Source organism: Drosophila santomea, chromosome 3L (assembly GCF_016746245.2).
Source record: "Drosophila santomea strain STO CAGO 1482 chromosome 3L, Prin_Dsan_1.1, whole genome shotgun sequence".
Taxonomy (NCBI): domain Eukaryota; kingdom Metazoa; phylum Arthropoda; class Insecta; order Diptera; family Drosophilidae; genus Drosophila; species Drosophila santomea.
Window position 1 is genome coordinate 21,301,322 of NC_053018.2, and position 24,932 is coordinate 21,326,253.

At 39.5% G+C, this 24,932-nt stretch overlaps 1 long non-coding RNA gene across 1 annotated transcript; it reads left to right on the forward strand.

The window, feature by feature from the left end:
* The first annotated feature begins 312 nt into the window (after window positions 1-312).
* LOC120447754 lies at window positions 313-24,234 on the forward strand. The gene is made up of 3 exons (XR_005616068.1): window positions 313-378; window positions 2,555-2,798; window positions 24,188-24,234. It is a non-coding gene; the product is annotated as an uncharacterized LOC120447754 (long non-coding RNA).
* Window positions 24,235-24,932: the final 698 nt, after the last annotated feature.

Genomic DNA, 24,932 nt, shown 5'->3' on the forward strand with positions numbered 1-24,932 from the left:
ATAGAAACAAAAGAGGAAAGCACATGAAAAGATAATAAGTAAAACCGAAACAAACAAAAAATCGCGCGTTTAATTAACGGACATTCGACGGGAGCAGCGCGGTCGACGCCGCAGTCGCAGTTGGCGTCGCAGTCACCGTCGCGCATATGTGTGTGTTTGTGTGAGTGTGCGTGAGTATCGGTGTGAGCTGGAGATATAAAACTGCAATTGATTGCAATTTCGGCGGCATTTGCAAAATAGCAAGCCGGCGAGAAACACAAAACCTGATTTCTCGGTAAACAAATAAAATATATACAAACAAATAAAAATATATAAATAAAAAACTTATACAAAAACACAACAAATATAAAATCTGCTCAACAAAAATACAGCTAAACGGTAAAGATACGAAAAGCTAACTCATATGTGTATCTAAAATAAAAAAAAACAAGCGGAAAATGAAAAGAGTACTTCTTGCATTTGTGTGAGCGCAGCTGTTGATGAAAGTGAAGGAAAATCATTCACATTTTCTACGGGAAAATGAGAAAAACAAAAACAGCCACTCACTCACACAGCTGCAAAAGGAGAAAGAGCACAGAGAGCTAGAACTCAGACGACGCCAAGTTCTTTTTTTCCGCTTTTCCGTTGTTTGCATTTTATTTTTGTTTTCTGTTGTGTTTTTCGCACACAGGGAGGAAAATTCAGCCACTTTAGCTAAAACTTTGAATATACACAGCAAGTCAACGTGGTTAAAAATATAAACTATTTACAAAATCAAATGATTAACGCACAAAACTTATGCTAATTGAGCTTTAAGTCCCTACGTATCCCTTTTTATTTTGCGTTTTTGTGTTCAGCATATAAGTAAAATAACTAATTTGACCAAAACATTTATTGATTAAAACCATTTTTTTTTGTTTAACTTGTTAATTTTTATTTCTATAAATTATTCTATAAATTTATATTATAAGAACATAAGTCTGAGTAATTTTCCCATTCCACCGGAAGGAAATATTGTTTTCATTTTCGAAGTAAAGTTCGTTTAAAATTATTAATAATTTAAGGCAAATATTTTGCATTTGTTAAATAATGTTAATAATAATATAGTTAGAAAGGTTGACTATGGCTATGGTTATTTTTTACCTACATAGATTGATCTATTTTTCTCTGTGTACATTTACGAGTCGAGTTTACAAGCCAGACAGCTCTGTTGCTTTTGCTGCTGTTTTTGTGAGAGTATCTCATAGCTAGCTGCAAAAGTATCTAGATACATTTGGCGAGTTTCCTACTCTTCTATCCGGCTGTCTGTTTATTGAGACGCCTCGTCAAGTTTTTTTTTCCTACAACACTGCATTCTTTAATTCCATACATTTTAAATAGAAGCAATTTCAACTGTTTCGAAATATTTATATATTTTCTTTGCACTCGCATGTTGGCCGGCAGTCAAAGTAACACTCAACTTCAACTTCTGTCTGCGCTCTCTAATTGAGTTAGTCTGGCGTTTGAATGGGAGCAGCAAGCACACGCATCACTTCTGGCCGAAACGGGGGGAATGGTATTAGCATGAAGGGGGCGGGCCGAGCTCCAGACTCAGCGGGTGGGAAATCCGGGGGGTGGCTCTTGCAGGCGGTCACAGCCTAACCCGTGTGTTAAATTATGCAAAACGCTAAGGGAATGCCCGAGCAGTAAGTGCAGAAATGTTTACATACTCTTGCCAACGAAGAATATTATTCATATTTGCGCGTGAGTTTATTTTGAGTTTAAATAATATTTAATTTATTGTTTCCCTTAATTTTGGTAGGTAAAGATAATATTTATTAGGACCGTCAATAATTACTTCTTCCAACCGAATCTTATCATATTAGATCCCCTTTACCTTCTTCTGATTGAAAATATTTTACTGAAAATATCTCTCTTTCATTAATGCAAATGGCTTTTGAACTATTCCGTGCACCCCCTGGTATCTCATTTATATCTTCGCAAAGCACATTCATAAAAAAGGAACCTACAATTCCGCTCCAAACAACTTTTTTATCATATCCAAGCTTACACGTACGAACACATATATTTTTGGGTATTTTAAAGGGTTAACACACGCTTTACGACTGCCAAACTTTTCCACGTTGGCTTTTCGTGCTGGTCCTTTTATTTTGTGAAAATGTTTGGCATTTTTTGTATTAAATTGTCAGTGAAACGAGCGTTGGACCGTTTCCGTGGGGCATGGCAACAATTCAAAACGTGAACTGCCACTAAAACATGCCAAAAATCTGCGCATTTAAAATATTTGCCCCAGAGCCCATTGAGATCCAGCCAAGCGATGGATGGGTATGGATGGTATGTGGGTAAAAGGGGAAAAGAGGAAAAACGCAGGCATTTTCCTGCGATTTGATTTAGTTGTTGTTGGCGGGCTTACACCTCTTCACTCACACCTGTCGGCTGTGTTGTTCTATTTTATTTTTTTGCAAACAACACGTCTGCGTTTTGGTTGCCCCTCTGCAAGTCCTTTGTTTTCCGTCTAATAGCTGTTTTTGCCACTTGCACGTTATCAACAATTAATTGGCAATATCTTTTCTAGGTTCGTCAAATCAAGCGGATCACTGCAGTCAAAATAATCAGCAATCTGATGTAGCAAAAGCCATTATAATATACGAAAATGCAACCATTCCGTTCCGCGCCGTGCTAATGCAAACGTATACGATCCGAAACCGATAAATATAGATATACATAAACCCAAGTGAAATTGCAATTTTACAGGCCACTAAAAACCAAATATACCAATTACATTGTCCAAGAGAACACCAAAGGAACTATTTTTGGAGGTAAGTTATAATTAAATGTCAATTCTGTGGAATTAAATATACATTTTATATTAGTAACACAGACAAGTGAATAAATTTGTTTGCACGGTGATAAGTCCTAATAATACTACAAATATTATTGCATTATGATTACATTCTACTGTAAATAATAATAGACACATTCGCAAAAGCACTTGAGAAATGTACATCGGAAGAACCTAAAAGATTGCAAATCTTATGAACGATAATGTTTGCCCACCCACACAAGTCCGTACTTTCTGCTTCACAGCTTGGTGTTGTTATTTTCATATGTTGATTGCCTATAGCTTTTCCTGGACTTCTGTTTATCGACTTCAATTTGCTCTCAAACACCGGACCCAAAACTCAATTGGAAATGCAGAAAAAGGCAGGAAAATGGACTCGCACAGAGAGAGCGCGAGGGAAAAGCCTAGACGAAGGGGACTGGGAAGTCGGGAGAGCAGGCGGAACAGGGCATAATCCAGGAAACACCATTCAAGGGCAACTTTCACCAGCTTGCTGGATGGTCGAGGGGCAAATGGGGAGGGGTGCGGGGTCAAACCACCCGGTGGCAACTGCCCATCCATCGCTTAACGTCCTCGTCTGCCATTTTCATTTCGACCAGGGAAAACTCTGCCGCAGTGGTCGGCCGCATTGGCAGTTTTTGGGTCTCCACAGACATCGGACATACATCACAAGCCCAAGTTCAAATTTCCTACTTCCTCTTTTCCGCCTCACCCCTCCCTGATCAGGACCTTTCCCGCTCCTCCGTCATCTTCGCCACTTGCTTTTTTTATGAGTGGCAAAATTGTTGTTATTTTTTTTCCCAGTTTTTCCCCAAAAAGAAGGAAATCGGGGAAAACGGCTAGGAGGTGTACTGAGGGAAAAAATATATCTTAAGCGAATAAGTGATATATGTATGTGCTCTATGTCCAAATTATAAAAAAAATTGACATTTCATTAAAATTTTAAATTTCAACTCAGTAATTTATAAAATACTGATCGTGTTACATTTATTTATATTTAAATTATTTAACGCATTATTGTCTGTAAATCAAGCAGTCTACAAGTAGTCTACAATGATCAATAACTTACTAGAATAAGTAGCACGATTTCTAAAAAATGTAGATATATTAGGTTTATAGAAACCGTATATTCCCGTGTAAGTGAAAAAAAGAAGGAAATTCTTAAAAATTGCCTGCCAGCATAAGCAGCAGGAGCAGCAGCAGGCGGAGGAACAGAAGACGGAGGCAAGGACATGGAGTGAAAACAGTTGCCGCCGTCGTCTGTCGCCTGACGTCCTTCGTCTGTCGCAGTCGCACCTTCCATTCCACCCACCAACCACCCCCAAACGGCAAAGGCGGCATCCAAGTCCGTCGACCCGGGTTTTCCCACATAACGATGCAGCACCAACGGCTGCCCGAGAGGCGGGCGGCATTTTCAACAATTTCCACATTTTATCTAACCACCCCCAAAGTGTCGACTGCAGAATATACGTATATATAAAAAAGGGAAAATCTTGCGGGGAGAGCGCGACGGCACAGAGAGCGCGTACAGAGAGCTAAGAGAAACTCACGGAAATGGGGAAAGCCGGGGGAAAAGTGGGGAAAATCAGACAAAGCGTGCGTAGACACTGCAGACTTTGCTCTAGTGTTCTGTTGTTGTTATTTGCCATAACCTTGGCAAAAGGGGTAAGCCGCCTTGTTGTTATTTTGAGCTCAGGGCACAAGCTTTTCTTCGGCACTATTCGTTTTCTTTGAAAACCTGGTTTATTTTAATGGAATTATCGGAATAGTGCTAAAAATATGTTTGAAATCAAATGAAAGTTTTTTTTTTTGGTATTTCTAGTTTCCTTGTATCATATAAACTTTCTAGGAAAACACAATATGACAATACCTCTGAAGTAAATGAACTAAAACCATCTATTTTGCAAAAATACATAAACATTGTATTGCTTTAGTAAAAATTCATGAATGTTTAGTTGAAGGAGTCCAATAGATAATCGAGTCATTTTTTATTTAACTGCGCGTAGAATTCCAAAAAATATTCAGCATGATCCTCAGCACTTTCTGGTTATATTCAGCATGATCCTCAGCACTTTCTGGTTAAAATTCTCACCTTAGCCCCACCTGCAGCCTTCCCAACTTTTCCGCCAAAGAACATTTCAACTTTTTCCTCAACTTTTGTTTGTTAGTTTTTCTTTCTCCTCTTGCCATATTTCCTATTCTCTTCACCTTTGCACCTAGACAAATCACACAAACTGACACGAGCCAAAAATAAAGAAAAGAGGAAAAACAATTCCGAAACGTGTTTAACATTTTTATCTTCATTTCGCATTTTAAACCATTTTTCTTTTGCGGAACTTTGGTCTCCAAAGATTTTCTAACCCTTACAATGGGGCGAACAGAGAGGCGAAAGAAGAGAAAATTGTTTTTCTTTTTGCTTTAATTTCGGCAATTTTTCTTGTGCCAGAAGAAAAATCGAGTTGTCGTTTGAGGGGTTCCGGCTTGCGTTGGGTTTTTCAGGCGAAAGCCCCCCGCGTTCAAAACTGGGGGTTGCTTTTGCCGCTTTCTTTCTGGCTTTTTCTCCTTGCCTTTATTTTTTTGGTTAACTGCTACTGCCTTTTGCCGTTGTACTCTCCACTTTTGTTGTATGTTTATGCGCTACGCGTTTTTCCTAAGATTGACTTTGACATTAGCCCCACAAAATACGCACACTCACACACAATCCCACGCACACACGCTCACACACACATATAGCTTTCGACACGCTTCGCTGTTGTTGTTGTTGCTCGGGTTGTCCTGTCCGCCATGTTGTTTTATTTCAGCACATTTACGTCATAATGGCATTTCCTTCCGCTACTTTTCCATTCCTTCGGCTTTCCTTTTCAGCCCGAGCCTTTGACTTTTCCTCGTGTTGCCGTAATTTTCATTGTGTCTGCTTTGGAAAATTTATCTTAGGCCTTCGGCTGCCTTAAATTTTCGCCTCATCTCGAGGTCCTTTTTTCGCTTTTATCGTCTGTTTGTTGTTGCTGTAATTGCCCTGCTTTATTGTTGCCATTCGCATTCTATTTTCCTGTTTTTTCTGCTCTGGTTTGGCGTGTATTGTTTGTTGTTTAGCTGTTTATTTAATTTGATTTGGTTTTGATTTTTATTAGTTTTCATGCGTCGGTGACCTATTTCTTGCGTTACATTATTAAAGGGACTTTAATCCGCGGCGGCGGCAACATTCCCCTTTGTCTGCCAAGAAATAGTTAAATATTTGAGAATGTCAAGGCTACACACTTTCTGCTAATACAAACACCTTTAATTTTACTTCGGGGCACTGCGAAAAAGTACTCTAAAAAGTGTATGAAAGTAGAGTTCTATGAGAATGAACAAATATTTGAATATTGGAGATGATAAAAAGAAATGACCGCGTTCTTCTTACTTGAAACTAATCAAATTTTCTAGGAAATATAAGGATGTATTTTCATATCGCTTAAATGTATTGTAACAAAAAATGGTGTTGGTTTTATAAAATAAGTTGAACAAGCAAATCTAATTCATACCTTTTGCCGTTTGCAGACATTTACTGGACATCTTGAAATGTATATCCTAGACTCTTCGCTATTTTATTCCAGTGCACCTATAGTGTTGCAAGTTTTCCCCGGGCCTCTCATCTATCCCTCGATCCACCGATCCACCTATCCATCCATCCAACCATCCAACCCCTGCGGCTCGCAGGCCGCAGCATTGACAGGGCATTGACAATGATTGATTACCTACCCGAAAGTGGAAACTGTTTTTGGGGCTAACCAACATTAAGCGTTACCACCCATCACACACACCACCCCCTCCACACGCACACATTCGCATTGAACCTGCCACGCACAAAAAATTATTTCATTATCTTCGTCCGAAAGCTTTTCCTCGATTTTTCTTCGATTTTGCCCCACCCGAGTTAATTGTAATTACACCTAGATAGTCGCACGATTAGATTCAATTTGTGGGACCACTCGCTTATCTCCTCTTTGGCTTCTCTTCAGTGACTAAGGTAATCTGATTCGCTTTTGTGTGCACTACAATTTAGTTTTCAGGTGATTTTGTAATTTCAGTTGTACACTAAATTAAAGACAATTAAGGGGTCACAACGCGGCTTGTTCTGATAAGTCTCGAAAAAGTGCCACGAAAGTTGGGCAAGAGTGATATGGGTAGTCGAGATTTATGAAGAGGCACTCATTGAATTGTGCCATAGAACGCGCTTGGGTGACAGTTAGTTGAGATTTACGATTGTGACGATGGCCACTCGGGATCTGAAATGCGAGTTGACAGAGGTTGTGGGCAATGGGAATGGCTGGATCCCAGCGATAGTGCAATAGTGGCAACCCTGGTCGGGCGACAGAACTGTCGATATTTCAATTTATTGTCCCCAATTTATGGGTTAGCATATAGAATAAGAGAACACTAATGTTTATGAGCCCCACTTGCATACACAGTTTTATTTACTTTATCAAGTAGTTCAAAAAGTAAAGAAACTAAAATGTATGTTTCTTCACAGAATTTTCATTACAACATACAACATGTATAAATTTACCTTTTATTTCCCATACTTTTTTCCAAAACAAGAAATTTCCCGTAAATAATATTTGACGCCTGAAAAGTTGGATCGAAAATTACCCCCATTATATCATATTTAATTTTCGAATATCTTCCTGCCTTCGCTTAACGTACAACCCCAATTTGGTCCCAAAAAGTGACTTAAACAAATGCAAGTCCCCTGCGATTGTGGGACCTCCTTGAGCACCATAATTATTTCACTCCGATCCGCTCATTATCAACCCCAAAAAGCGAGGGAAGATCCCCGTCCTGCGTGGTCCTACATCTGACACCCATCTGGGAGCTAGGGAACCCTTGTCAACCCAACCCATGACGTGTGAACGCCATTCGTTCCCTCCAAAGCAGTTCGGTTGACAATCTTTATTAATCAATTAAGCGGATGTAGGAGTAAATGTGTCTTCGAGTTGGCTCCTTTCGCAGCTCGGATGCTGTAAGTAATTAAATTAAAATGCGAGCATGTGTTTTTTCGTTCGCCTTCGTCTTCGTCGGTTTCGGTTTGGGTATCGGTATCGGTTTTCCGTTTTCGGTTTTTGTCTTCCTGGAGGCTGTCATGGGGCATCCTGGATCCAGCTGCAAGCCCTGGGGGATATACCCGCAGACGGTTGACAAAAGCGCTGACAGTTTTGCCGGAGGAGGAGCATCGCCGGGAACGGTTGACAACGGCATTTAATCAATCAATTTTGAACGGTAATCAAGCGGGCAGCTTAAACTAAAGTAGGGGATGGACATTGGAATCCGAAGGCAGCACCCAAGGTCCAGGGAGCCGCTCTGTCGTCTTTGATTGATTGGATTTCCCTGGACCAATGGATCACCGTATTTGTGCACTTCTCGCCCAAGTTTAATTTGAAATTATAAATATGTAGAGGCCCCGGAGAAGTGGCAAAAATAGGGGAGTTGAGATGGGCAAAAACATCTGGCGATTGAGAAAGTAATTAAGTGATTAGCATTGCCTCGCTTTTAGTTTAATTAATTTTAGTAATTTTTTTCGGTTGATGGATGAGTGGATTTGCAATCAATGGGAAGCTAATCAAGCTGAAATGATGGATAAGATAATCTAAGGAAAACGCGTAGCTCAGATTTAGATTTAATAGTAAAATTAATTAACTTGAGTTATCTGATGTTCAAATGGTAGATGCTCATATCTCGATAACACCATTTTGAAGTCCTAAAATATTAATGAATGATAAGCCCTCCATATTTGCATGAAAAGTAAGACTTCATTTAGTGAGAAATTTTAATTTGATTTATATGACTATCTAAAATAAGCCCTCCCTATTTGTATTAAATCTCTTAAGCTGTTGTAAAACTGATCCGAGGCTCTTATGCCAAGCAATTTACGTAAAACAACTTAAATGAAAATTAAAATGCAAATTCCAAAACGAATGCTCTATAACTTCTCAGTAATTCCCATTTGCATACGAAACCTGAACCACATGAAGCTAGAAACCACAACCAACGATGTTTTAATGAAACGAATTCATTTCGTTGGCACCTTTTCAGTCTCGGGGCAATAAAAATACCAAATAGATAATTAATAATGGGCCACAAATAATAGCAATAAAAATTAATAAGCATTAATGTGAGTTATGAAATGCCTGATGGCAGTGGCAGAAGAAGCAGCAGCCGTGGCAGTAGCAGTAGCAGTGGCTCCTAGAAAACCCAAAAACTTTGCCGCATAAATTTTGATAACCTTTCGCGGGCAACAAATCAGTGTAACTGCAGTTGGGTAATTATTATTTATTTTATACCCTATGTGCTGTTCTTGTGTTCAGGTGCCAAGAGGCAACGAGGAGGAACTTTTGGGCCAAGTATTTATTGCCGCTCGCTCGGTGCTGCCAACTATTTTGCTTATCTTTCTGGCTTGGCGAAAAGTTTTCATGGAAACAAAATAGACACAAATTTTTACAGCGTCGTTGTCGGCATTTTCCCTTTGATAGCTGGAAACTTGATTGGAATTTCGCTGCCAGACGCAAAACAACAACAAAAAGCCTCGAATAAAAACCAAATTGGCGCTTGGAGATCAAAAAGGTGCCGCTGGTGAGTGTTAGACGACAAATAGACAATCGAGGGCTGCCCTTATTATTTATGCAAATGGGGCTGGTGACTTGCATAAGACACAAAGTCAGCGTTTGATGGCTCTTTAAACTGTTTTGATCGCTCTTTATCATCTTTAACTCTCGTCATTTGAATATTCCGAAGACTGCTTTCTGTTAATCAAGAAGCGTGAAGCGAATTATTCAAATCTGAGTGACGAATTCGCCTTTTTAGCCGATGTGCAACGGGTGCTGGGTATTCGTTTTATTGCCCTCTATTTGTCTCAGCCTCTGATTGATATTCACAATTAACAACAGCAGCTGGCTTGAAGTTCCCAAAAGAGAAGTGCAATCGAGGGGATAGCATTAAGTACTCCGCTGACATAGGGAAAGTGTTACAAATTACAACACCCTTCGCAAGGGTATACAAATGTGGGCTGTAATCGTAGCCATACAAAATGTTATTTGAATTATGGATGGATTAATAATTACTTCGAATCTTGGATTCTCAGAATTTTTTTAAGAAATTTTGTTATACGTTTACTTTAAGTACTTTTTTTTTATAAAACTGCTTTAAGTGACTGGTACTTCACCTGACTTGACAACGAATAAATCTTCGAGCATTTGAAAATTCAACGTATCCCTTTTAAACTGGAGGCTCATAGGAGCAGTTGAGTAGCCGGCTGGTCTGTCTGCAGCCGTAATACAATTTTCCTTTTGGCCGAATAGAAGGCACAGTTGGTAGCAGCACAATATGAAGTAGCAACGTTGACATCTCGTTGAACACCGAACTCGGCACAGAAGGACCTCACTAACACCATCAACTTGGGGACCCGGGAAGTGCAGGCTTTTTGGCAGCTCCACAAAAAAAAAAAAATCTGGAAAGAGGAAAATTCGCAGAGGAATATGCAGTTGGAGCTCGGAGTTGGTTTATTCGCTCTGCGGGGCGACACTTGCTGCCAAATTATTGCAATATTCAGTCGGAGGTTGCCATGTTGCCCCATGTGTGTGTTTGGCCGGGCCACGCCCCCTTCCCATCGCCGCCCCTCAGTTTTGGCGGCACCATCATCAACGTTATTGCCACAGAATGTCGCGCCGCAGTTGTTGTTTCAGCACGGCTAGCGTGCGACTCCTTTGGTTGTTTGGTTGTGTGGAGGCTGTTGCTGCTGCTCGGTTGTTGTCGCACTTCATTTAAAACTTCATTACACGACGCCATCGCCATCTCCGTTTTGTACCCTTTAAAATGGGAGTTTTAGTTAGCTTTAAAGGCATAATACTTTACTAACAAAACTATTCTGTTTCGGTTTTAGATAAGGATAAAATAAACATATTTCGCACATATATTGCTTACAAACTTAATAGTTTAAGCGAGTTTATATACAAATTTGTAATCCCTTTTATTGATAAATTTGGTAGTTAACAATATCATATGCACTTAAAGATAGTCGCACTTTTGTCAATCGTTTTATTAAAATTCAGTTTGCGTCAAAATATGTTTCTTGCCATACATCTCAAGCATTTTTGTACACTTCATGTATTTCATTATACTTAATTTTAGTGAATTTAAGTAAGTGAATACGCGTAGCAGGGAATGCCTTCTCAAAGAGTATTCCTGTGTCTCTGGATCATAAACACCGCTTTCAGTAACTCGTCCTGTCTATCTCATTCCGTATAAGTTCATGTGTCCGAAGGGGAGTGTTCCAACAGCCGTTGCCAAGTGGCAAACTAGTTGAAATATAAAGCGTTTGTCTTCTTTCGTAACTGCCTGCATAATTGAAAAATTATTTTATGGAAATTCCACTTACACATACGCACACACACTTCGGGGGGGAACTTTAAAATTTAATAAACTTTTTACGCACCATTTATAACATTGCAGCAGCGGCAACAAAAACGTACGGAAAATCAACCGCGAAACATCAAAAGTCAATTTGTGTAAATTTTAAAACTTTTAATGTACGCACAACAGCAGTTGAGGATGGTGGTGAAGGGCGGGGTCGAGAGGAAGGACATTGCACGACATAAATGTGGCAATTTTACGCTTTTGCTGCGTTAAATTTTAATAACGGGGCAATTTTGGTAACGAACCAGAGATACGAACGACCATGAGTATCTTGGGTACACGGGGACATTGGTTTTTACATACCATCTCAAGTGGAGCCGAAAAGGATATAAAAACATTTTTTTGGAGCATAAACAATGGTATACCATGCTAGCTTTATATTTCAGCCCTTTTATTTTCCACAATCATTTGATTTTTTTATTTTAAAGGGTAATTCATTGTGTTGTCAGCGATTCTAGATTCTAATTCTAGATTCAAGATTCTAATGTACGTACTTCTTACGTTCATTAAATTAACTTGTTAATAAATTAGTTAATTCTTTTCTAAATTTGAGTATGTTCATTAAGTTTTGTTTGGTTTGTCTTCACTTTCTTACATAAAGATGAAAATCGCGAATATTGTTTTCGCCAAAACGTTTTCACGAGTGCCAGTGCGTCAGTTTGTCCACCAGTGTACGAAGTTTGGTGGCAGGCTAATAGTTGTGTGGTTCAGCGATGGTTTTTTGGCCAATTATGAAAATGACAGCCATGTCCGTCAGCCGATAGAAACTCCCCCTCCGTTGCGGTTACTAATGTGATTAGCATAATAGGCAATAGAAGCGACAGCAGCCGCCCAAATTAGTTTGATTAACAGGCCCTTAAACGAGCTTCGGGGCCGTTTGGCTAAATTCAGGGCTTAAAAGCCTGATGATTTTTGTTGAAAGTGGTATTTGCGGAAAATATGCATAAATTTCACTTCGGTCGAGTGCATGTGACGGGCACATTGCATGGGGATTTATTTATTTATTATGTTGTTAAGAATCAAAAAGCGATGGCCAAACAACAAGAAATGAAATTAAAATTTAAAAGGCAAAATATGAAAACAGAGAGCCATAATACCAGGGCTTGAGTTTTTGAAAAAGCACGATGAAGGGCGTTGGAAATGTATTTGCATATGTAAAATAAGCAAAATGTGTTTTCCATTTTTCAAGTGGCCTGTCACTGAGACACTTGAGCTTGGTCAACGACAACAAAATGCAAATTTAATAAAAACAATAACAATATGTAATTAAAGATATTTCAAAACTTGTTCACAAGTGCCAGGGACTGAGAGGGAATTAGAGTGCAGATTGTTGGAACAAGCTAGAAAGCTCCCGACAAACAATTTTATTTCATTTCTTTGTATAAAATGCTGCTTACAGCAATTAAGTTGAAGTGCTTTGAGTAATATATAAAATATTATCAAATTATTTACGCAATCTGTATTGCCAGAAGTCTAAATACAAGATTATTTTATTGATAAATATAAATAATGAAGAAAACATAGGTCCTTACATTTTTATGGCTTATAATATTTATTTAAAATGTAATTTCTTTTATCCACAATGCTTTAAAACCTAAATATAAATGTAATATTGTTATTATGTTATGAAATTATTTATTTAAAACCGTATATCGCCTGTCGAAGCTATATTATGGTCAATAGTTCTTTAAATGTATTTCATAGTTATTGTCTGTTACGAGGCAATATTTCTTCACTCCACGACAAATATATCTCCCTGATACCCACTCCACCATTCAGACATCCATCTATCTTAGAAACAGCTATGCGGGAGACACGCTTACAACTGGAAGTGTTTCCTTGGGCAAGTGGCGTGACCAAACGCAGAGCAAGTGGGTCATCAGCGCCAAAATAGTGGGCCAGTCCATCTCATTTGTCACCAGGTCGTTTGCCACTTGCCACAGTTTGCACATTTGATTGCAGGCCGGCGATGGATTTGGGCAATTTTTGCAACTTGTTTGCTTTTTAATAGACCCGACACGTTCTGGCCAAAGTTGGGTGTGCAGTTGGCAGACTGGTTTTTTCAGCTTTTTGTGGCGTTCGCACCTAAACCGAAATTGGGGAAAATAAAGTCATTTACTTTGTGGCCGGCTGGAAAATTTAATTGAATCGAGAGGATGGTGTGGGCACATTTCAACAGCTTTGGCTTAATTATAAGCCCCGAACACGGCGACACTCGACTCGAGATCCCCTTTCTGACCAGAGAATTTGATTGGACAATTCAGAAACTGAAAGAGTCAACACAAATTGTGCTCTTCTGTTATTGTTGCGTTATTATTTTTACGCATTATGTACACACACCTTTCGGGCCGTGTTTACATTACCATGAGATGGGGACTTTGCTTTTAAGCCCCAGCTCTGCGTACCGCTCACGTTTTTGTTTTGGCCAGGTGGGATGGAGCCATTCGGATGGGGCGAGGAGGTGACCTCGTCGTTCTACAATTTCAATTTCAACGCCTTCTCAACAGCGGTCTCCAGTTACAATGGGCTCAGTCTGCTCGGAAAGGGGGGGAATACGGTGGGGATTTCACCGATTCGAGGCAGATCAATTGACAGCGACTCAACTTTGTCATGCCTCGTTCGAAACTCTCATTTGCGTGGGCAAAATATTGTCGATAATTTCTTAAGAGGCTTTTTTCTCTCGATTCGATGGCGGAACGCAGTATTATTAACTTGAAATGGAAACGCTCGTTGGGTGTTTAAAGCAACGGGGGTCTTGGTATTATTAACGCCGTAAAAAGAGTTGTCAAAGTAGGCGACGGAAATTATTGAAGCTCTTTGGGAGTTTATGAGGGGAATCGAATGCTGGCCTATTGAATTAATTTTCGAAATTCAAGGTTATGGGAACAAATGATTGGATTGAATTAAATTGATTTTTATAGCTAGATTTAATTTATAATTTAATGGATTTATTGTTTGGCTGAACATTAGATTTATTGAATTAGAAAATATGTGGCAAGCAGCTGGCCAGCAGTTATGAAATTAACCATAAATTTACTCTGTGTCAACTCCTTTCTTTAATATCTTAATATTTATAGGCCGAAAAAGGCACTGTAACACAATCTTTTGAATAAATGTTCACATAAAGCAGCTCAACTAAAGCCGTAATTTAACTACGGATACACTTCATTGGACATTGAAATCCTGAACCCATTTTCATCATTTAACATCGCACTAGATCTGAAATCCCAGGGATTAAGGTGACTTTGTTTGATTCACCTGCTCGGAGTGACCTACTTCGGAACTACTGCATTAGCATCAAAGCTCAAGATTATCGCAAACTAACGTTGACACAGGGCAACTAGGATATTATTTCACATCCATTTCAGGTTTCCTTTGACAAAATTCAGCTTTTCGGGGTGTCAAGCCCCTCCCCCTGGCTGTGAAGGTCATTGGGGGCCATCTTGGGCATATCAGTGCCTCAGAATCGTCAGCCATTAAAGGCGCAGTATCCATTATAATACACAATAGTGTCATTGCCCAAACATCTATGGGGAGATGGGGAGTTGGGGACTTAGTTACATAATGGCGCCCAACAAAAAAAGAAGGAAAAAAAACAGAAGTGGTCACAAAAAATGTGAAATATTTAAGGCAAAGTGTCACATAAAAATGACTTATCTGCTTGTATCAAGTGGCGGGTTGGGAGGAAAACCACTTCGCCACGCGCTGGAAAATTGTCAAGCGAGGAAAACTGTGGGTGGGAAAAAGCGAGGGGCGCTTGATGGTTGTTGGCTGGGGATTGGAATATTGCCCTCGAGCAGCAGAAGCGACAGTCGAGAGCTCCACTGTGCTGGTCGTCATTTTATCTTTATGCCAAATCCAGTTGGGATTAATTGGTCGAGGCGAAAGGGAGTGCTCCTTAAAAGAGAAAGAGAGCGCTGTTTAACGCGCGAAAGAGATGGCTACAAGACACCACATTCGTGAGTGTTTGTAATTTAATAATGTGAGGCAGGCCCAAATAAGATTGGCAAGACTTCGCCAGCCTTGAATCGATATCATTGCCATTGCGGCAGTAACTTGTGGTTTATGTAGGGTAAAAAGGATACTCCAGAATACTTATTTTTTATGTGCCAATCATTCGTTATATCTATAGGGATATATCCCTCACGAGCTATAAAACAGTAACCACATCTAATTCTAAGCTAATGATATTTAGGATTTGAAAGTGTTTCTGTTTCATAGGGTATCAAAGAGTCTCTAGTCAAAACTAGGAGCATATTGCCTTGTTGTTCGGGAAGTCACCCATGCACTGGGTCTATCATTCATTCTTTCATTCAAGTGGTTCGCTCAATTTGCGCTGCTCTTGCTTAAATCGCATTAAATTGGGCGCCTGCCTCAATGCTGTGTCAGCATACAATTTGCAAGAACTGTGCATAGATGAATGTATATGCCAGATACACGTACATACATATATAGTATAGATAGATATATCAAATTGTACTTGTATCCGCCTCTAAATTGAGTTTTAGTGCATGTTTACCCACGCAAATTGCTTGACTGACTTTGCCATAAATCCAACTAAGTGCGACAACAAGGGGAGTGCTGGGGGTGGGGCTCGGTTTTTGTACAAAAGAAGTGTTGGGGTGGAAGGGGGCGGGGAGAGCGGTATCAACAGCTCATATGCAATTTGAATTTTTTATTTCGCTTTTTATATGCAAAATAAATTATAAGTATTATGTACTTGACAATTTATTGCTGACTAGCAGACTTCAGATAGTCCAATGATTGATAATGGATCTGGGGGTGAATATTTATAAAGGGGAATGAATGTATTCCTATATATATGTACACATAAGTATGTATGTATATATATATACATATGTATGTATATATATATGTATATATGTGTATGTATGTATATATATGGGATCTGGAGCAACTGCAGTGCGACACAGTTTCGTCTTTTTTATTAACATATATTGGCGCGTTGAGAGCAAATCAATCTCGTCGTCGATGACGTCAGCTCTAACTAAATGGCATAGTCAGTGAGAATGTAATTAGTTTACAGGGAATGCATTATTTTCAAGTCGAATTTGGAAGTCACTGCAAAGATGAGTAAGTACATTACAGTTATAAAAATGTGCATATATTTTAAGTGGTCTGAAATTGTTGTTCTTCATAGGCAACCTTTATGCGGAGCTGAAACTTTAATACTTCTACCAACAGTTTATTCATTTACTGATATGCAACCAAGTGCATCAACCATTTTAGAGTATACTCTATAAGGCCGTTCAAGCGGCTCAAGTTGTCCCGACTTAACTAATTAAAGCTGCTCAAACAAATAGTATTTTCTTTACAAACTGCTGCCCCGCCTCTTTTAGCCCTTGGCCGCCCACTTGAGATCTAAGCAAATGCAGTCGCTTTGGCCTATAAAAGGCAATGGGCTAATTAAAAGAATTTGCCGACTTGTTCTGCGCACTCACCCAGAACTCTCTCTCTCTCTTTCACTCCCACTTGTGTCTGTCTCTTTCTTGTGGCTGGAACCTAACTAAGTGTGTTGTGTACTGATGAATTCATTGAAAGAGAAATGCAAACGGATTTCTATGTCAATTGAAAAAATGGGAGAAAAGATTCACTCACAAAAATTAGGTTTAGCAATTTGAGACCACTAACATTTATAAAGTACGAGTATTTACTCCAAGCATACATATATGTACATCAGGTCAAAATATAATTACGACTTGAAAGTTTTGGCACATCAGATCTATCTACGCTACCGTATTGTATTTATTGTTAAGAATTATGCACCCTTTGAAATAACAATATAGAGTGACCTACTTCCTCAGCATGTTAGCTATGTGCATCGCTTTTTATCAGAAAAGGGCCGTCTTGTCAATACACTTGACTTTTTTCCCCATCCCAGGCAGAATGTGAAATTGTTTACGACTATTTTGCATACAAATTGCTTTAGTCAAGAAGTTGATACAAAATATTGCACAGATTGGACCAGAGTCGTATCTGTGTGCGTAAAACGTAAAATGAGTCTAATATGTCATTGCCAGCGACAGACTTGCATCTCCATCATAGTCAGCAACAGAAGCTCGACGAACTCGCACACACGCCGTATGCTTAACGTGGGGGTGAAATCAATAGGCTCTTGTGCGCCACATTCAATTTGGAGTAATTTGGGTGGTGAAAATTTAAGTTGGGCAATTGCGGGCCACACTTTCGCACCACCCGCTGGTCAGCTCATAAATTACTCCCAAGTCTACCCCAAAATGGAGATTGACTAAGATAATACCACCCGGAAAATCAAATCAAGACCCGGGCAGAAGACAAAGCGACGTGACTAAAAAAGAACTCCCATAGAATTTGCATGTAAGAGTAAAATAAAATTTAATTACGCTTGTCGCCTGTCAGTCCTCATTAAACGAAAAGCGCTAGACAAGGATAAGGAAAGGAAAAGCGGAAAAGCGAAAAGCAGAGTGCCGGGCGAATTACACGAATTCAATTAAGGATCCGAAGGTGAATGAGTATTTGAGGGGGTTCTTAGGTGCGGGGACTTGGATTTAGTAAGCCCGAAAGTGGAGCTCTTCCAATGATTTCAAATGGGCCATTGTACATGGTGATGGTCAAATAAAAAGAAAAAAGTCTGGTAATGGAAGTGGCAGGCACAAGGGCTTGGAAATTAAAGAACATTTTCTTGAAAGGTTGGGCAGAATCATTGGAAGAATGTTGGCTTGTATCACAAACTTTTTGATGTAGCTTAAATTTAACTTTTTCCAAAGAAATGTATTGTATTGAACACAATCTTATTTCAAATTTATTTAATATTTAATATTTATTTCAAATTAAATGGTATTACGACACTATTCAATATAAATTTAATTACATATTTTTTACAGGTTTTCATGTATTGTTTTAAAATGTGGAACACCTTCTTAAATATTTTTAAATTTATAATTTAAATTTAATGTATGGTACTCCTCAATTTTCAGACATTCTTTGAATACCAATATTCAGTTAAATAAATTATTTCATCAATTGGCGCTCTCACTCTGCGCTTAACATAACACGAAATCATAATATAAAACGTGCAATATCCTTTTGGCAACCAGGACATTCTAAAATGCAATAAGTTCCGGCCGAAGTGCCCATATACTCGAATGGTCCCCCAACGATAAGCAAATTGATAAATTATAGTGGGCATAAAAACAGTTGGCCACGGCCTGATCATAAAATAAAATTGCAAATTAGTTGCATATCAACTGGCCATTAGCATTTAGTTTTGGCATTTTAATTGAAATTTAATATGCCTATGGTGGCATTTTCCGAGTTTAGGAATGATGGCACAAAACTTTTCAAACTGTCAACGGAAAATTCAGATGGGATACGAGAAAGCTCTGCTCAGCTCGGCTTCGCTGCTTTGCATATCAATCTGAAAATCAATTAGAACTTGCCCGGCCACAGAGCCCCAGTTGTGGCAACTTTTTTCATTAAAAATAAGCGCCTGGCCGGGATTGGTGGGCCAAAAAGTCGAACCTGGCAGCAGCGCCTGGCCGGGATTGGTGGGCCAAAAAGTCGAACCTGGCAGCAGGAAGTTTGCAAAAATGTATAATTACTGGCGTTTACGAAGCGCTCTTCTATCCACCTCCTTGCCAACTCCACGCCATGTTGAATATCTGTTTTTTAAAAGCAAAACCCGCTCACAGTTTACATTTCAAAAACAACGCACTCATCCAGGGCACGCATGCTTTTTACACTGCAAGAAATTCAGCTTAAGTAATTTACAGATTTTGCCATATTGTACATTGTCTAGTAAACAACTAGTTTAAAAACAAAGCATACTGAAAAAATCGTTCGGGATCTTTCAATTTATAGCATTTATACCATTTTCGTTGTCCTCCGTTATTTTCCACTGTGCAAAAGCGTTGGTTGGTTTATAGAAAAAATTTGCATAAAGTGCGCATAAATTATGCCGTGAAAAAGTTATAATACCGTACTTACAGGGTGAGGACGATGTCGAGGGGAGCGAAAGGAAGACGCGATGTGCGCCAGATATTTGCTGAACGAGTATATCCTATCCCTCGGCCCATCCTTCGCCAGGACTCTCAGGTGTGTCCGGGTGACACAAACTGAGCAACTTTTCAACACAGGGAAGCAGAGGGGAGGAGAGTTACTTGTGCCCTCCGATTTTGCTTACATTTAAGCAAAACACCCGAACACAAATACAAACTCCATGGCTGGCAAGCGGGCAACAAATTTGTTCAACAAAATTTTCATAAAATAATGCAAAAGTTTGCTGTTGCTATAATTCATTTGAAGGAGCCAACCGGACTCTGTCGCAGCTGTTGTCGCTCACTTGGAGTTTATTTCAAGGGAAAAAAGAGGCGTAAATACTTCTCCATTATCAATTCAGGGGAAAGCCCGGGAAATGGAAATGCCTTGGGGCAATCGGGAAAACTAATGATCTATTCGGGGCGAACATAGTTGGTTCATTTGGAGGCAAAGTTCGGAATTAGTTTCGAACAAGGATTATATATGCACATCATCTCAACACAACAGCTGTCACCAAACTTTATGGCTTGAATAATTGTTATGTGATGATAGTTAGAGTGACAGAGAATCTTTCGCTGGAGCAATATATTGGCTATCTACAGAACTTTAGATTTTAGTTTAATAAAGTCGTGGTAAAATGTAGAAAGGAGTTAGTTAGAGTGATTAATTTTAGTCATTTATAGCAAATTTATAGCAAACAAAACAAATTAGTGTTTTCGTTACTTACATGATTTGTTTGTTTTAATTACTGGATTCTTACAATATTCGATGTTGCTGAGTAATTTAACATAGCCTTGGAACTTTTTACAACAACCCCTAGGCGACTTTAAACTCTTTAAATCACACCACCTTTTACATAGTTAATGGCCCTGACAGTGGCTTTGCATTCTCGCCATATCTATTCCGTATTCCGTGTAAAAAAGGATAGCTCCACGCTTACCATATCTCACCCGATCCCTCCCCTTTTGGGATTCGCACCAGCTGCACTTTAACTAAACTCTAATGCAAAATTCATGGCCAGGCAGAAAAATAGCCAGAGTGGCTGCGAAAGTGGGAGAATACGGAAGACTTCTGCATTTGGTATGCAACCATGGTGGCGCTGGGTCTAGTCCAGAAAATGACCATTCAGACACTGCTGGTGACCACAAGAACAACTGAACTGAACTGAACCAAAACCATCGGGGGACATAAAAAGCCCAGCACGAACTGAACTCAAATTGGAGTGACTTCGTTGGAGGCTTATAAAAATTGTATGAAGAATGTGAGCAATGGCTAGCCATTTTGAGTCCTCTGATTGATCGTTTGCAGAAGCAACTCGTAAAACAGTCTCTAAACTAATGGTGTCAGAAATCTAAGCATATAGGAAACCAAGGTACATACATACATATATGGTAGTTATTACACTTTAAAAGTAGTCAGGAAAAGATATCGTGCTAGCATTAATTCAAAAGTCGAGCTCAAATCAACACATCATTTGGTTTGTATTAAGTCTCTAATAAGTTATTGGACCATCAATAAATAAATAAGTTCCAAATACTTTTAGCATTAAAAAGGTATAGTATTTTGAATTGAAAATAAATATTCCAGAAAATCAAGATCGAATATCTCTTTAGTTTAAAGTGATACATTTTTGTGAAAAGTACATAATTTATTCTCTGACTTCTATGCTAAAATCATCTTCGAGAGATTAGCAAAATAAATCACTTAAAAATGTAGAGAGCTTTTGTGACAACCATGAAGAGAGAACCCATTTTCCTTGTCTTTTGCATCCCCGTTGTATAGAAGCTCTGGGCAGCAAAAAAAAACTAACCGCAAATTAGCTTATTTGGCATTTTTACAGTCATTTCATTTAATTTACACAAACAAATTTGCGCCTGGCCAGACAAACGGCCAACGAGGCAGGCACCCAAACACACAAACATTCAAACAACCAAGTTGGCTAACAGACAATGGCAGCCAACGAAGCGCGCCGTCAGCCCCATAAAAGTAATGAAGCTGTTTAGGCGTCTCTAAGTAGTCGTCGGAAGTTGGAAACGATGGCTCCTCCATGTCTTGTGTCAGCGGGAAAATGCCCCCGTGCTTAGTTTTCCTCTTTATTTTTTCGGTTTTTGCGGGAAAGCGGTGGGAAGACCTCCCACTTTTTCCGGCATTAGTTTCTGCCCTCTACTTTCATTCAAAATTCATGAAGTTGGCGCCGTTTTTATATGCACGCCCTCACTCTTTCGCAAAGAGGTTTCCTCGGCGGTGAAAAGCCATTCGCATATTGTGTTTGGCTCGAACGTCTCATTACGTCTCATTTTTCCAACACCTTTACGGCTGATGATATTTCATGGTCTTTGCTGGATTTATTTCCCCCTTCCCATTAAAGCCAATTAACGGACGTCTCCAAGTCGTCTTATTTTTATTCAAATCTCTTTTGTTCCCTGTCGTGGAGCTTGTGCCTCTGAGAACTGGAGAACGTCGAACTATTCTGCATTCACTTATTGCCTGCCGCCATGGCATCGTCACCTGTCCAAGGAGTAAGAGATGGAAATACTCGTTTGCAGCTAGTTGGGAATGGTAAAGGAAAGGAGGCTACTATAGAGTGGAAAAATTAAAACCATATATGTGGTAATATTTTATCGAGTTCTTAAATTATATATTTGCTTGTTAGTGAATTCCACGAATTACATGAATTTATTTTAGAAGATAATGTTTCGTAGTTAGGAAGGAATTTTGTATTAATATTTATTTAAATAACAATACTATATATATTTGAAAAAATATATGAGAAGTTTACAAGCTCAGTTTTTCAATCTCCAAACACATATATTCAAATGAAATCTAGCTAAGTCGCGTCAGCTCTGCTAGGCCACAGACAAGTCCTACTGGATAAATGTCTTTCACTTGCCATATTTCACTGCAGCCAACTTCTTTTTAATGAAATCCACTTTCATATGTAATTTTGCCATCAGGAGAAGCTTTGCTGCTCTGCAATACCGCTTCCTCGCCAGACGGGCGGGAGGAGTCCTTGTCGAGGATGATTTTCCTGCTGGATGCCGTACCGCCCAAGACAAAAGCCGCTCGACGTCGTTGACGACGCTTTTCGCTTTGTGTCTGGCCATAATTTCCCCCAAGAGCTGGCTGAATAAAACGAGGGGAAAAGGACATGGGATGAAGAGGAGGAACAGGAGAGAAAGGACGAGAACCAGGAGCTAGAGCAAAGTTAAGCAAAACTTTGTTATTTGTTTTAAGTGGCAGGTTGTGAGACGCACGCTAGCTACTTGCAGACTGCCTCCGAGGGTTGTTCTGCCCCGAACTCTCCTTCTAGTTCCCGGCCTGGTTCCATTCAACAGTTCATAAAGTTAATTTTACCACAGAAATTATGTTAAAACGATATACGGCGAGGCAAGGATTTTTTGGCAAATGTCTCCGCTCCGCCATCTTCTTCGACTTTTCCTTCACTGGCTGGGAACTGCAGCAGAAGTTATTGGAAATGGCATTAGGGCGCGCAGGGTTAAGGAACTTTTCCGACAACTTTTCCAACCCCTAAGACAGCGTTGCGTATGCGTAATTAGTAGCCCTGCGCCCCCAGGTAGCAAGTTTTTTGCTTGCGGGTTATTTATGGATATTAAATACGAATTCCGCCTTATTGAACTGTCAACCTTAAGCCAAACAAATTGCGCTCGAGCTCGGGAGAAAATCGGAAAACTATCTTTCAGAAGTTGCGATTTTCCGGGGCTAGAGAAATCAAAGCAGCAGCCATCGCACAGTCAGAACTTTTGATTATAACAAATGTTTTGCGGCTCCTGAGAGGGTGGGCGATGATTGCTGGTGGCCAAAAACATATAAATACGAGTATATCTGTGGGTGTGCTGGCCTTCGACAATGACAGCCGATAATAAATCTCTCTTGGCCAGTCTGTGTATGTGCGCTATGCGCCATTAGAAATGTCAAGGGACTCGGCCAACAATATAGCCAAATAAGATACCAAAAGCGAAGTCGGAGCAAATAAATGTTATTCCTGTTTGGCACGAACAACTTTTGCTAGTTACTGTCGGCTTCAAATGGTCATTTCAATTTGAGGGGTTTGCGGAAAGATCTGCAGATAGAGTACGACTGCCAAAAGATGAGCAATGTATAGGTAGAGTAAGCGAACATACAGTTACATTCACACATGAAAAGTAGAAAAGTATATAAATGTATAATATTCGATTAATAATTTCTGGTTTAAGTACTACGTTCAAATTTAAATAAAAACTTTTATTGGTCTGCGAGGTTGCTAATAAAATTGTAATTGATTAATCATTATTAGATATTTATTATTACCAAATAAGTTGACATTAAGAATGGCAGAATATTTAAGTATGTTGATAAATGTAGTTATAAGGCTAGTATGTATGGCCTGTGGTATATTTTGCAGAAAAGACAGACAAGAATGCCAACTTAAAATGATTTGTAGACATTTATGCGGTGTCTTTCTCCCATTCCCGATCAGTTACTCTTATTTATTTCGATAAAAATTGAGACCAAAGTAACAGGCTGTCACAGGCCATAACTGGACAAGGCTTTTGGCTGCCTCTTACCACTTTCGGGACTGGTCTATGGAAAACTTTTCCATTTCCTCTAGTCAATGACAGACTCTTTTCATTAGGCAAAAGGCACTCGACGCAAAGTTGGTGGAACTTTTCCCTTGTTATAGCTGGTTCTTGGGATCTGGCCAGGTCTTTGGACTTGGTCCTTGGCTGGTTGGTCAGTGGTTGGAACGCCAGTGACATGGGCAGACATTCCACAAGTCTGCACAAGTATGACCATGTAATGGCATGTGTTTTGTCGACTTTCAGGAGTCACTTCATCTCAAACTTTGGACTAACAAACCGCTTCTTTTTTCTCTCCTTTCAGACATCTGCTGGAAAGGCTTTAAGCCACCTAAAAACAGGAACCACGGTAAGTGTCAAAAATGGTTAGTACTTCTAAGGAAACAGAAGGGTGGTCGATACCCCCTTTCTGAGTGAGTGACATTTGCCAGAGCGCCTAATTGTAGGCAATTAATTTCTGGCACATCAAAGCGGCGAAAGGAAGTTTAACTGGCAGGAAGAGCAAACAAGGAAGACAGCAAAGCAAATGCAGCTGGTGTCCACTTTTTGGGGGTTGGTTTGGATGGCGTGCTCCAACCGTGTTTTCCAGCCTGAGTTACTGCGACTCTCCGGCTAACCGCACCTTTTTAACCCTTTACCTCAGCGGTTGGGGGCTAAAAGCAGAACGACATCGAACCGGAAACTTTATGCAGCTCTAATGTGATGGCCAAACAGAGAGTGCGTGGCCGAGAAGCAATTTGACTGCCATTGCCCAAGCGTTAAGTAATAATGAAGAACGGAGCGTAGAAATAGCCATATTAGATAGCCACCATGGCGTATACACAATATATATGCCTTGCTCTTTCCAGTTCCGGTAACAAATATAGGGAAGAATTTGTTTAATTCCCGAAAATAGGTAGAGTTTGAATTATTTGTACATGAATAAGGTTTTCATTTCAAGTTTAAGTATTTAAGCTTTATATGCTTGAAATGATTGTTGTATTTGCCTTGATTTTATTTTATTAACTTTTTTTTTAACATGGAATTTTAAGACCTACTATATATTTTTT